Source organism: Pinus tabuliformis, chromosome 5_2, assembly GCF_031772625.1.
Source record: "Pinus tabuliformis cultivar Carrire ecotype Pingquan chromosome 5_2, CPIR1, whole genome shotgun sequence".
NCBI classification, from domain to species: Eukaryota; Viridiplantae; Streptophyta; class Pinopsida; order Pinales; family Pinaceae; genus Pinus; species Pinus tabuliformis.
Genome location: NC_142306.1, coordinates 713,859,079 through 713,869,524, shown reverse-complemented (window position 1 = coordinate 713,869,524; position 10,446 = coordinate 713,859,079). Strand labels below are relative to the sequence as shown.

At 37.1% G+C, this 10,446-nt stretch overlaps 1 long non-coding RNA gene and 1 pseudogene across 1 annotated transcript; one reads left to right on the top strand and one right to left on the bottom strand.

The window, feature by feature from the left end:
- The first annotated feature begins 4,872 nt into the window (after positions 1-4,872).
- LOC149161166 (uncharacterized) lies at positions 4,873-6,390 on the top strand (annotated as a pseudogene).
- Positions 6,391-6,734: 344 nt separating this feature from the next.
- On the bottom strand, positions 6,735-9,930 carry LOC149161165 (uncharacterized). Its single transcript, XR_016261866.1, has 2 exons — positions 9,726-9,930; positions 6,735-7,161 (listed from the first exon to the last, which is right to left on the bottom strand). It is a non-coding gene; the product is annotated as an uncharacterized LOC149161165 (long non-coding RNA).
- Between the last annotated feature and the right edge of the window lie 516 nt (positions 9,931-10,446).

Here is a 10,446-nt window from a genome sequence, read left to right as displayed (position 1 = left end):
TTTTAAACTAGAAACAACATTTTGTACTTAAACAACAAGTTGATTTCTTACTCTATTTTAGGTTAGATGCTCTGATCCCACGTTACCTGCACTTGTGCCTCGAAGTTTACGAGTCCCAGATTGATAATTTAATGTTAGAATTATAACACATATAATTTCTCCAACATGCTCCATGCCAAAGTTGAAATTTTTTATGGTCATGTGAGGAAGACGAGAAACTCAACAATTATATGATGAAGAACAACATTGTCGGCTGCTCCTGGAGCTATGTGGCCAAGCAAGCTGGTAGTTCCTTATGTTCCCTCCCGCTCTTTAATTTCAATTTCGCTCAACTCTGTTCTACTTTATGCGATTCATCACAACATGTTAATGTCTCAATCTAGGGGCATTGGCGCTAGTGTGTCCCTTTTATACATATGTAAATCGTGAGAAGCAATATAGAGATAGATATTAAACATTATGCGGAAGTGTGGAGGTGTGGGAGTGCAGAGGTTTGTGTTCCTTACTCTGTACATGCATCCTCCCGAACAATCTTTCTCTCACATGATGGTCGTTATCAATTAATTAATTAACCGTGTTTACACATTTAAAAAAAAAGGATGGTGCCTTCGGAAACATGATATGTTCGCAAACCATTATATCTATGCATTTATTAATCAAAGTTATTGGTTATATCCACATTTTTTTGCAAATAACTCCATACAGATATGGATTCATACTATAGTTTAGAGAGCAATCCTTTAGATTATATTTTGCAAGCACTAGAACAACAGTAAGAACAAATTGCTAAAGATAGTTAATTACTCCTCCATAAAGAGTTGGTTAAATTTAGAGAGTTAGTTAACTGATTCAAGTTGAGTCAAATCGATTTAAGTCATATTTTGAGTAAATTCGAATTTAATGTGTGGTTGCATGTTGAATTATTTTGGGCAAGTCGCTAGTCATAAAATGTTTAAATACCCCTCACCAAGTTCATTGCAATCATCAATAAAAGAGTCGCAGCTCGTGTGTGTTTTGTATAAATTTTTTGTGTTATTTATGCCTATTCTCCTTTTCCTTTCCAACAAATCGGTACCATAGCTGAGGAAAAAATACAAATCCATGGAGCAAGAAGAGCCAATAACAAGAAGGCCAAGTAGAAAAGGTGGACATTTTTTTTTAAAATTTGCGGTACAAAATCATCACACTATTAAGGAAATAAAAGTGCGCAAGGTGGGTGCAAAATTCACACTTTCTTAATATAAAAACTCTCACAATTTGTCACAAACTTAATATTGAATGAATATCGGGAGATTTCTGCAGTTTATTAGTGCTGGGGGTATTCAATATCGGGATATTTCTGCAGTTTATTAGTGCTGGGGGTGCGCAAGCCCATGACGTACCACAAAGGTAAAAAAAATTCGTTAAAAGAAAGGAGGAAAGTCAAAAGCCTTCGTGTCACACATGCGTTATTTGGACTCATATGAGTACATGAGTTCATAAATGTTTTTCAAAATATCCGTACAAGTTTGAAAAGCACTTTATGAAAGCTTTTTGTTTTAAGGCCTTTTATAACTAGCAATTGTCCCAAAAGGTACAATGAGAGGTCGATAGGATTATTAAAAGGAGGAAACCTCTATAGATAGGCAACGAAACTATTGAACATGGTAATTGAAAAGCGGCGAATTACATTTGCAAATATTAAAACAAATCACTTACATTGGTGGTTCACATTATAACTAGAACATTAATTAAAACAAATCACTTACATTGGTGGTTCACATTATAACTAAAACATTAAGTAATTGTAAGATGCTTTTCATAAGATGCGAAATAATGGACAAAAATCCAATCCAGGAAAAAAGCATCTCATCCTTCTTGACATTGCAAGAACCCTAGTAGCTTCATTAAATAGTTGAGGCAAGATACAAATAACAGAATTACCTCTCCTCCTCCATGCCTAAAAATTGCTTCCTTTGCATGTTCCAGAATTTAACTTTGTCAGATATGGATTGTCATTTAACCATTGCTTCCTCTACTCTGTTTCTTTGGCACCTGAACCTTGTTTTCCATGGAACAAAGAGCAATTGGCTAGTTCACGGGAGCATCAATGCACTCTCATCATCCCAAATAGAACAAATCCATTGAAAAGTAGCATAAAATATTGTTATCAAGCAGCAAAATTTGACCTTCATGATGACCTGTATATGCAGAAATGGTCCTCCTATTTCCTCATTTCTTGTATTGAAACACACTGTTTTCAGTTTAAAGAATGGGTATTTGCATATTAGATATGTTTGGGTTTGTACGTATATCTCATGTAATAAGGCACTGATGAATGCCCGTCACATAATGAAGCTCGAAAACCAGAAACGATGATGATCATTTCCCTTTTGAAAATGCTCCTTCTTTCACATTCAATAGAACATCAAGGTAGTTGCATGACTGACATGTTGTGGGAATCATATTACCACTATTGCTTTCAAGGCAAACGTTTCTTGAAACAGTACTAACAGATATCGTATATCTTTTTTAGTATAATCTGTAGAATTTTGAAACTTTTCCAACATTTCCTGTGAACTCTCATCAGGGAAAATAGATATGACAGATATTCATATAGAGATAACTTAGATCAACATCATGACATACAATTAGTCTCCTAAATTAAGAAAAAATATCATCCTGTACAAAGGTAACTATTCCATATACCATTATTGGCTCTGACTTTTAAGTTTTCACCTAAACTGAGAATCTTCCAATGCTAACATAAACAAAACAAAGGTAACATTTGTCATTCTGTATTGTTGTTCTGTACAAAAGTGGTTTTGAGGGGAATATCAATGGAAGAAGGCTAAACACTACGTTTTTATCCTTTTCCAGTTTTCCATCAGCCAAATCGAGCCAGTCAATCTTTGTCAAAACTGCAAGTTTGAATCAGTAAAATTGTTCGTTTTAATATTCCCACTCAAAACCACTTTTGTAAAAATTAACATCTGATATGTGCAATTCCATCAAAACCAAAACGATTCTTGCTGGATTTAGACTACAGCATAGTAAAGTCAAAAGATTTCACTAAAGACAGGAATTACATCCTCCGCTGATATACATTTTCCCATTGTAGGTTCCACCATGATAAGTAAGTGACATGATTATAGACCCATTTCCTGCCTGTTGTCTGTCTTAAAACTGCATGCAACCTTTCATTTATGCCTGGATATATTGCATATTATTTTTTTCTTTATTGATTTTGTTATGAGAAGCTAAGGGTATGCATACTAAGTTTCCTTTATACCCACTCTGTCTTCTGCAAATTTTACTGTTCCAGTTTATATGAATATAAAAGACGTTTTGGTTCTGGTAGATTCAAGATATTTGACTGTGATTAATATGCTTGACATTATACATTTTCGAAAATCTTCCCTTCATGGGTTAACATGATATACAAATTGAGGCTTGAAATTGTGTGAGACTGGAGAATGCATTGCACTCATGCAAATCTTCCTTGATGGATTTTGTGATGACAGGTACTGGGACATGCACATTTCCACAAAGGTATATACTAAGGAACCGCATTCCTCCTATCATTTGTTCTTTTTTCTGTTCTGCATCCATGTTTGAGCCCTGTAGCATCTTCATGATGCTTGCCTCCAATTGAAAAGATATGAAATGTGGATACACTCGAGTGATTGTAGCCACATCATGTATCTGTCAGTTGTCCAAAAAAGCCAAATTGTTCTAGAGTCACATGCCTTGATAGAGTTGCTTTGAGCCTGCTGGCAATGATTTTAGAAATCATTTTGTAGGTTGTGTTACATAATGATATGAGTCGAAAGTCAAAAAAGGTTGAGGGCTTCTCAGTATTTGGGATGAGTGCTACGAACATAACATTGGTCACCCCTGATATTTTGCATTTTGACCTAGATTCCTCTACCAATTCTATGAGCTCCCTTAACATAATGTCTTGAAAATGTAAGAAGAGCTCCGTCAAGCAACCACTTGGTCATGGACTCTTCTCCTTTGTCATCGATTTCAGAGTGCCCAACACCTCCTATTCAGTTATTGTCCTCTCCAAGTGTGCATTCTCCTCTGCATTTACCATGGAAAAAAATAAATCTATAAACTCTTTCTGGCAATAAAAACAAAGTCCTTCTCTGGCCTTACATAAACTACTAAAATAGTGGATCGCTTCCCCTTAATATCATTTTGTGAAGAAGGTATGCTACCTTCTTCGTCTTTGATGGGCAATATGACATTTTGTTTTTTTTCATGTGAGAAACAAATGCATGTGTCATCTATGATTAAAGGTTTTGTCTCATCCTTTGTCAATGAAAAACACAATTGCCTAATCTGGATTCCTAAGGTGATCGATATCTCAGATGATAAAATGAGAAATATATTTTACTTTTTAGTCCATGAATATATGTTAAGCACTTAAACACTTGAGCCCTGAGTATTAGTCAATCCTGGGGCACATATCATGAGTAGGGTACATGCCCTGTGTGTCCAACTGATGTGGCCAATGGTTAATGTCCCCATATGTTGTCATTTGTCAATTATTTTCAAACTATCAATAGTTGGATCTTAATGCACTATGTATGATCTATGGTGTATTCTTGCACATTTTATGTGTTATAATTCTTTGTTTTATTTCTATTATTTGCACACGTACACACATCATCGGAAATAAATCGCTAGGATACTCCTAGACACTTTTCCCCATTCTAAGCATGCATGACTTTGTGGGAATCAAACTTGGGACTTCCACAGTCTGTTGGAGTACTAATAATGTCCTGGCAATACTGGCACCAACCCATTGAACTATATATATATAGAGAGAGAGAGAGAGAGAGGGAGAGTGACCTTCAATGGAATTCTTTTCTTTGATATGCTTTGCACTATTGCAGATAGATTATAGTTGGTGGTTCAGAACCCGTTTGCTTTCAAATATAATTTCCCGTTGGTGCAATATCTGATTACAGAGCTAGTTGGATCAAGATGAATCCAAGCCTCTCACTGGATGAGAAATGGTGGTTACAATTTCAGCCTGACTTTCAAGGGAAGATCAATTTTGGTTGTGACTCTTTGTACAATAGGAAATTGAGCATCACTGAAGCTCAATTACCTGCATGTACAGACTCAGATTTGAGTAATTGTTCCAATGGACAAACATGTGGACAAAGCAAAAATGATACATGCTGCCCACGGGAAGTGAATGAGGAAAACTCTGCCTTTAACAAAGTCAAGAAAGTGAATGGAAGTAAAGATCATACAGCTTCAGCTGTTGATGGTTGTCAAGATCAGGCATGGACAATGGATAAGTTGATGGATGGTACTGGGCTTGAAGGTTCCATAAACCACTATCTGAACTGTACAAATGCAAAATCTTATGAGAAGGGTGGAATTAGGTGGTGTAGAGCTGATCAAAGGGAGCTTGCAAAATTGTGATCTGGCACGGGAGTGCACCTTTTAAAAGCAGTGACAAATTTAAAGAGATGGACATGTCTAAATCCAAAGATGCAGTTTTTTCAACTTCTGTTGGCAGGTTCAAATCTCCATATCAAGAAGAGAAGGGCTTGAACTCCTTGTTACTTTATGGCCATTCACCCTCAACTTCAGAAGCCACCGAATCAGAAGTTGCCCATAAATCATCCTCCACTGATTACCGAGAGAGAATCATTAGGTGAGTTTGGTTGCCCCATGATGTCTCATAAAATACTATTTTTCAAAGGTGCGTAAAATATACTTGATAAGCAGGGGCATTTTTGTCTTTGTAATTCTTGTTCTTTGCAAAAGCTAATATGTATATTTACAAAAAATCTCTTTCACAGAACGTGAACAAAAGTCCATGATAAATTGGCAAACTATATTGGCACATCCATTCAATGTCCACTTTTTTAAATATTCTGGGTTGCCATACAATTTTCAGTTCCTTTTGAGTCTTAGAGAGTTTATAAACATGCAATACATGGAGAACCCTGCATTAAAGATATAGTGATAACCATAACATGAATGTGTCATTGACAAAGGCTTCTTGCTAATAAATCTGGGTATTGGTAATTTATTCTTATTTTCTTGGTGGCTCAAGCTAGTCATTATTGTTTGGCAGATACAATCGCAGGTTAACCAGCTCCGATGGAGAAACAGAATATCTGGAAGCTGATTATACCAGGAAGTCAGACTTATTGGATGCTCTTCGACATTCACAGACTCGGGCTAGAGAAGCTGAGAAAACATCATATAACAGTTTTCTGAATTAAATTTCATTAATTCATTTAGAAATTGATTATACAGATATTTCATGTCTGCAGAATATCTTCCTAAAAACATATAGAACACATAAGAAGACTCTATTAAATCTATGAGAAAAATGGATTGTCAACATGATGAGGAAGAAATGGCATTGTTGTCTAAAAACTGTATGCATATTTGTTGCACGGACAAGATTCATTTGTGATTTCAGAAATGGAATTATTTACATGCCGAACATGCAAGAGATGGTTGCAGAACTATTTCAAGCCAAATGTTTAGCCATAAAATACCAAAGTTCATATATGTATACTACAAGGAAAAGAGAATGCCCAACCAATTTACTGATTACATTCACAGTCATACAAAACTCTGTAATTCCATGATTTGCATAAATAGATCTTGACAGAACGAGAACAAAACAACAGAGTTTGGTCCAGAGCTAAAATGCTCAACTTCCGTAATAATCTGAAGATCCTGAAGTCGACAGGGACAAGTCACTCTAGACATGGAGATGTGTTTGGAAAGATATAACTAAACATATATACAATGAAAGTATTTGTTGGCTTCTAAACATATGTACAATAAAAGCATTCTATTATGTAGAGATGTGTTTGAGCATGTGCAGCTAATCATATATGCATGATGGGCCATGGCATCGGCAACACCAGTGAGTGTTTATTGTGGTGCCATATTGTGCGAGCTGTTCCTGCAATTGATGGCGCATTTGCCTGTGTGCGTCCCTTTCATGAATGTGAATTGTCATCTTAAGTATTTGCCTTATTTTTTTTAACAACTTGATGGCTGGGCGCAAACGGTAAAGTGGCATTGATTGTTGTGGCAGGATCCTTGTCTGCATATCTTGAAGCGTAAGTTCTTGTTGCTGAATTTCTTCGCAACACTCGTACAACCTTCGTAGGTAGCATGTATTCATACCTGTTGTCGTCCAAAAAGGAAACATTGTAAGTGACAATGAATATGTTTGACGATTTTGTTTGAATATTCGAAATAAATTAACGATTCCAAACGTTTATAAAATCATATGAAACTAAATGTAATAGCAAGCAAGTATATGTGAAACTTCGTTATGTGAAATTAATTTTTGCCAAGAACAATATATGAAGGTTTCAGCTTCTCCGTGCAGGATGTTTTGGTAATGTTGAAGCTATTGAGTTAAGTATAGACTCGGAAGGATGGCTGAAGAACATTCTGGGGATGTTATCCTCTAGGATATCAGTTGAAGCTGTGAAAATAAAAAAGCGAAAATAAAAAATGTATCAGAAAGGATTATGAATATATATCTTACTCATGCTTGTAGGCTTACCACTCATGCATCTAATGTTTACACAAGAAGACACCATTCAAGAACTAATGTAGTAGGCAAGAGAATTGAAATCAGTGAAACTCGAAGTTCATGTGTTGATATTGAAACTACTTAAAATCGTTTCAACTTAAACCCTGCACTGTAAGGGGGAAAGTTGGAAGAAAAATCTCTTGTTTATCCATTTACAAATGCTGTCTGCCATATGTGTTTGCGTTGCGACTCCTGCAACTGCAACCATAGCCCAATGGTTTTGATTTGGAGACTTTTAGGCAATTTTCTCTCCTCATTATGCCGAATCAGAGTGGTGTCTAAATGAGCTCCTACTTATGTTGGAGACGATGGAGACAGGCCAGTCAACCATTCTAGCACCCATTTGTGTCCTGGAAAAACAGAGAAATATGCCTCTGAACAAAATAGGGAGCAGGTTGCAGGTAATGTTCAAAAACATTTAAGCAGCTAGTACAGACCTCCCAAGCCATGGTGAGAACATATCGGTGCCTAAAAAACTTTCTTGGACAACAAACACCCTAAGCTGTTAAGCTACGGTGGATTCTTTTCTTGGACAACAAACACCCTAAGCTATTAAGCTACGGTGAATTGGTAACATGTTAGAAGTAATTTTGGAAATTGGGTTATAACACTAAAAATAATATATTTTAAATATATCAAAAGTAATATTTAATAGTTTACAAGTAAGTAATATTTCACCTTATATGGAAGAATACAACCTCCACTTTCCGATTAGAATCTATAGAAAAGAACAAACCCCGTTATGGGTAGAAAAGTAATGACTGTATTGAGTGAATAAAAGGGAATCCAATATATGTTAACTGCTCTGAAGAAGATGGAGAAACGTTGTAGAAAGTTTGGGTAAAAAACCCTGACTACCAGGGATGGCCTGTCGACAATTACAAAGAACAACATGCAAAAAAGGGCAAGACTTTTGTGGCAGGTCAATGAATCTATGCTTCCACGAAGTGGTGTGGGAAGTCATCTACCTGCTCTTTTTTACCTCCATATGATGGACTCGCACCTGTTTGTTTTACCTCCATAATTCTTGGACGAAGTTGGAAGCTGGATCAAAATATATTGGGATGTACTTGCGTCTTGCGCAGCGAAAATTTGACACACGAAACGGAACTTGAGTAAAGGTTTGTTAAATAGCTTTATAGTCAAAATTGGGGTTTAGACGGTGAATAAATAAAATTTGACACAGGAAACGAAACTTGAGTAAAGGTTTGTTAAATATGATGCCATAACAGAAAAACCTGAACAAAATAGGGAGCAGGCTGCAGGTAATGTTCAAAAACATTTAAGCAGCTAGTACAGACCTCCCAAGCCATGGTGAGAACATGTCGTTGCCAAATAAAGATGGAAGTAAAAGTTCTAGAATGGCTGCAGGCATATACACTGGCAAAAAGAACAAACCCCGTTATGGGCAGAAAAGTAATGACGGTATTGAGTGAATAAAAGGGAATCCAATATATGTTAACTGCTCTGAAGAAGATGGAGAAACGTTGTAGAAAGTTTGGGTAAAAAACCCTGACTACCAGGGATGGCCTGTCGACAATTACAAAGAACAACATGCAAAAAAGGGCAAGACTTTTGTGGCAGGTCAATGAATCTATGCTTCCACGAAGTGGTGCATGAAGGCACTATGGTAGCTCCCAAATCACAGCTTAAATATGATGCCATAACAGAAAAACCTGAACAAAATAGGGAGCAGGTTGCAGGTAATGTTCAAAAACATTTAAGCAGCTAGTACAGACCTCCCAAGCCATGGTGAGAACATGTCGTTGCCTAATAAAGATGGAAGTAAAAGTTCTAGAATGGCTGCAGGCATATACACTGGCAATCAAGGCAGCATGGGTATTATTTTGTTGGTCCTAGTGAGACATATCCTTTCAAGTTAGAGAAATATCGCCAACCATTTTCGACACTGGAACTAAAGACTACTCCACATCAAACAGCTGACCATAACCGTTGAATGTTGAGTATAAGCAGCGACAATCAGAGAATGCAGAAGATGACAGCTATGAGAAATCATTTAGTTTCTGTACAAAGTTTCTATGCCTCTAACTTCCACTTCATTCGATTCCAGCCAAACGATAGTGGGCATCTATTAAAGAGGACTGAGAGAGCTTAAAAATTAAAGAGGACTGAGAGAGACGATGACCTGATCTGGAAGAAATGATGTCCTGCAGATGTTCTCTTCCGGTTCGATTTCCAGCTCCGTTACCCGCTCGTGAACAGTGCTATACTGTGTGAGATTGATCCAAGACTGCCGGTAGTTTGATCCAAGAAGGCTCCCGGTCATGGAACCACAGAAACCGCAGAACAGTTGATCGTGCATCAGAACAGCAGTGCACAGCAAAACAGGGACCGCAACAGAATGCGCCATTACTACCCTACTCTGGAGTGCCAGGCTTTGTGTGACAGTTACCTACATTCTCGCAAGGAAAGGGCGGCTGCTGGCAGGAAAAACGGGCAGACGTGCGATCCTGGTTTGAGTTTTCTATTTGAATGTTTAGATTTATGGCCATCAACACAAATATAGGCACATTGCTTATGGCGGGCCGGCCATCAGCAGAAATATAGCTCTAACCCAGCCCTTCCGATGCTGGGTAAACTGCTGGGTAAGCATCACATCGCTGGGTGAAAAATGCAAGGGTAATTGATCAGTCTACAACCCGGATATCAAGCACAATCACCTGGCGGTACATCATTTATGGTGGAGCATAAGGCCACGTGTCAGCATGGGAGAGAAAGGAACAACGAAAGTCTGTTCCAAAGGAAGGCCTATCGGCCTAAAGATGTTTTAATAAGTTTTAAAAAAAATAAAAATTTATAAAGTGATTTATAAAAGTTAATAAATAAAGCTCAGTAAAATTTAAAAA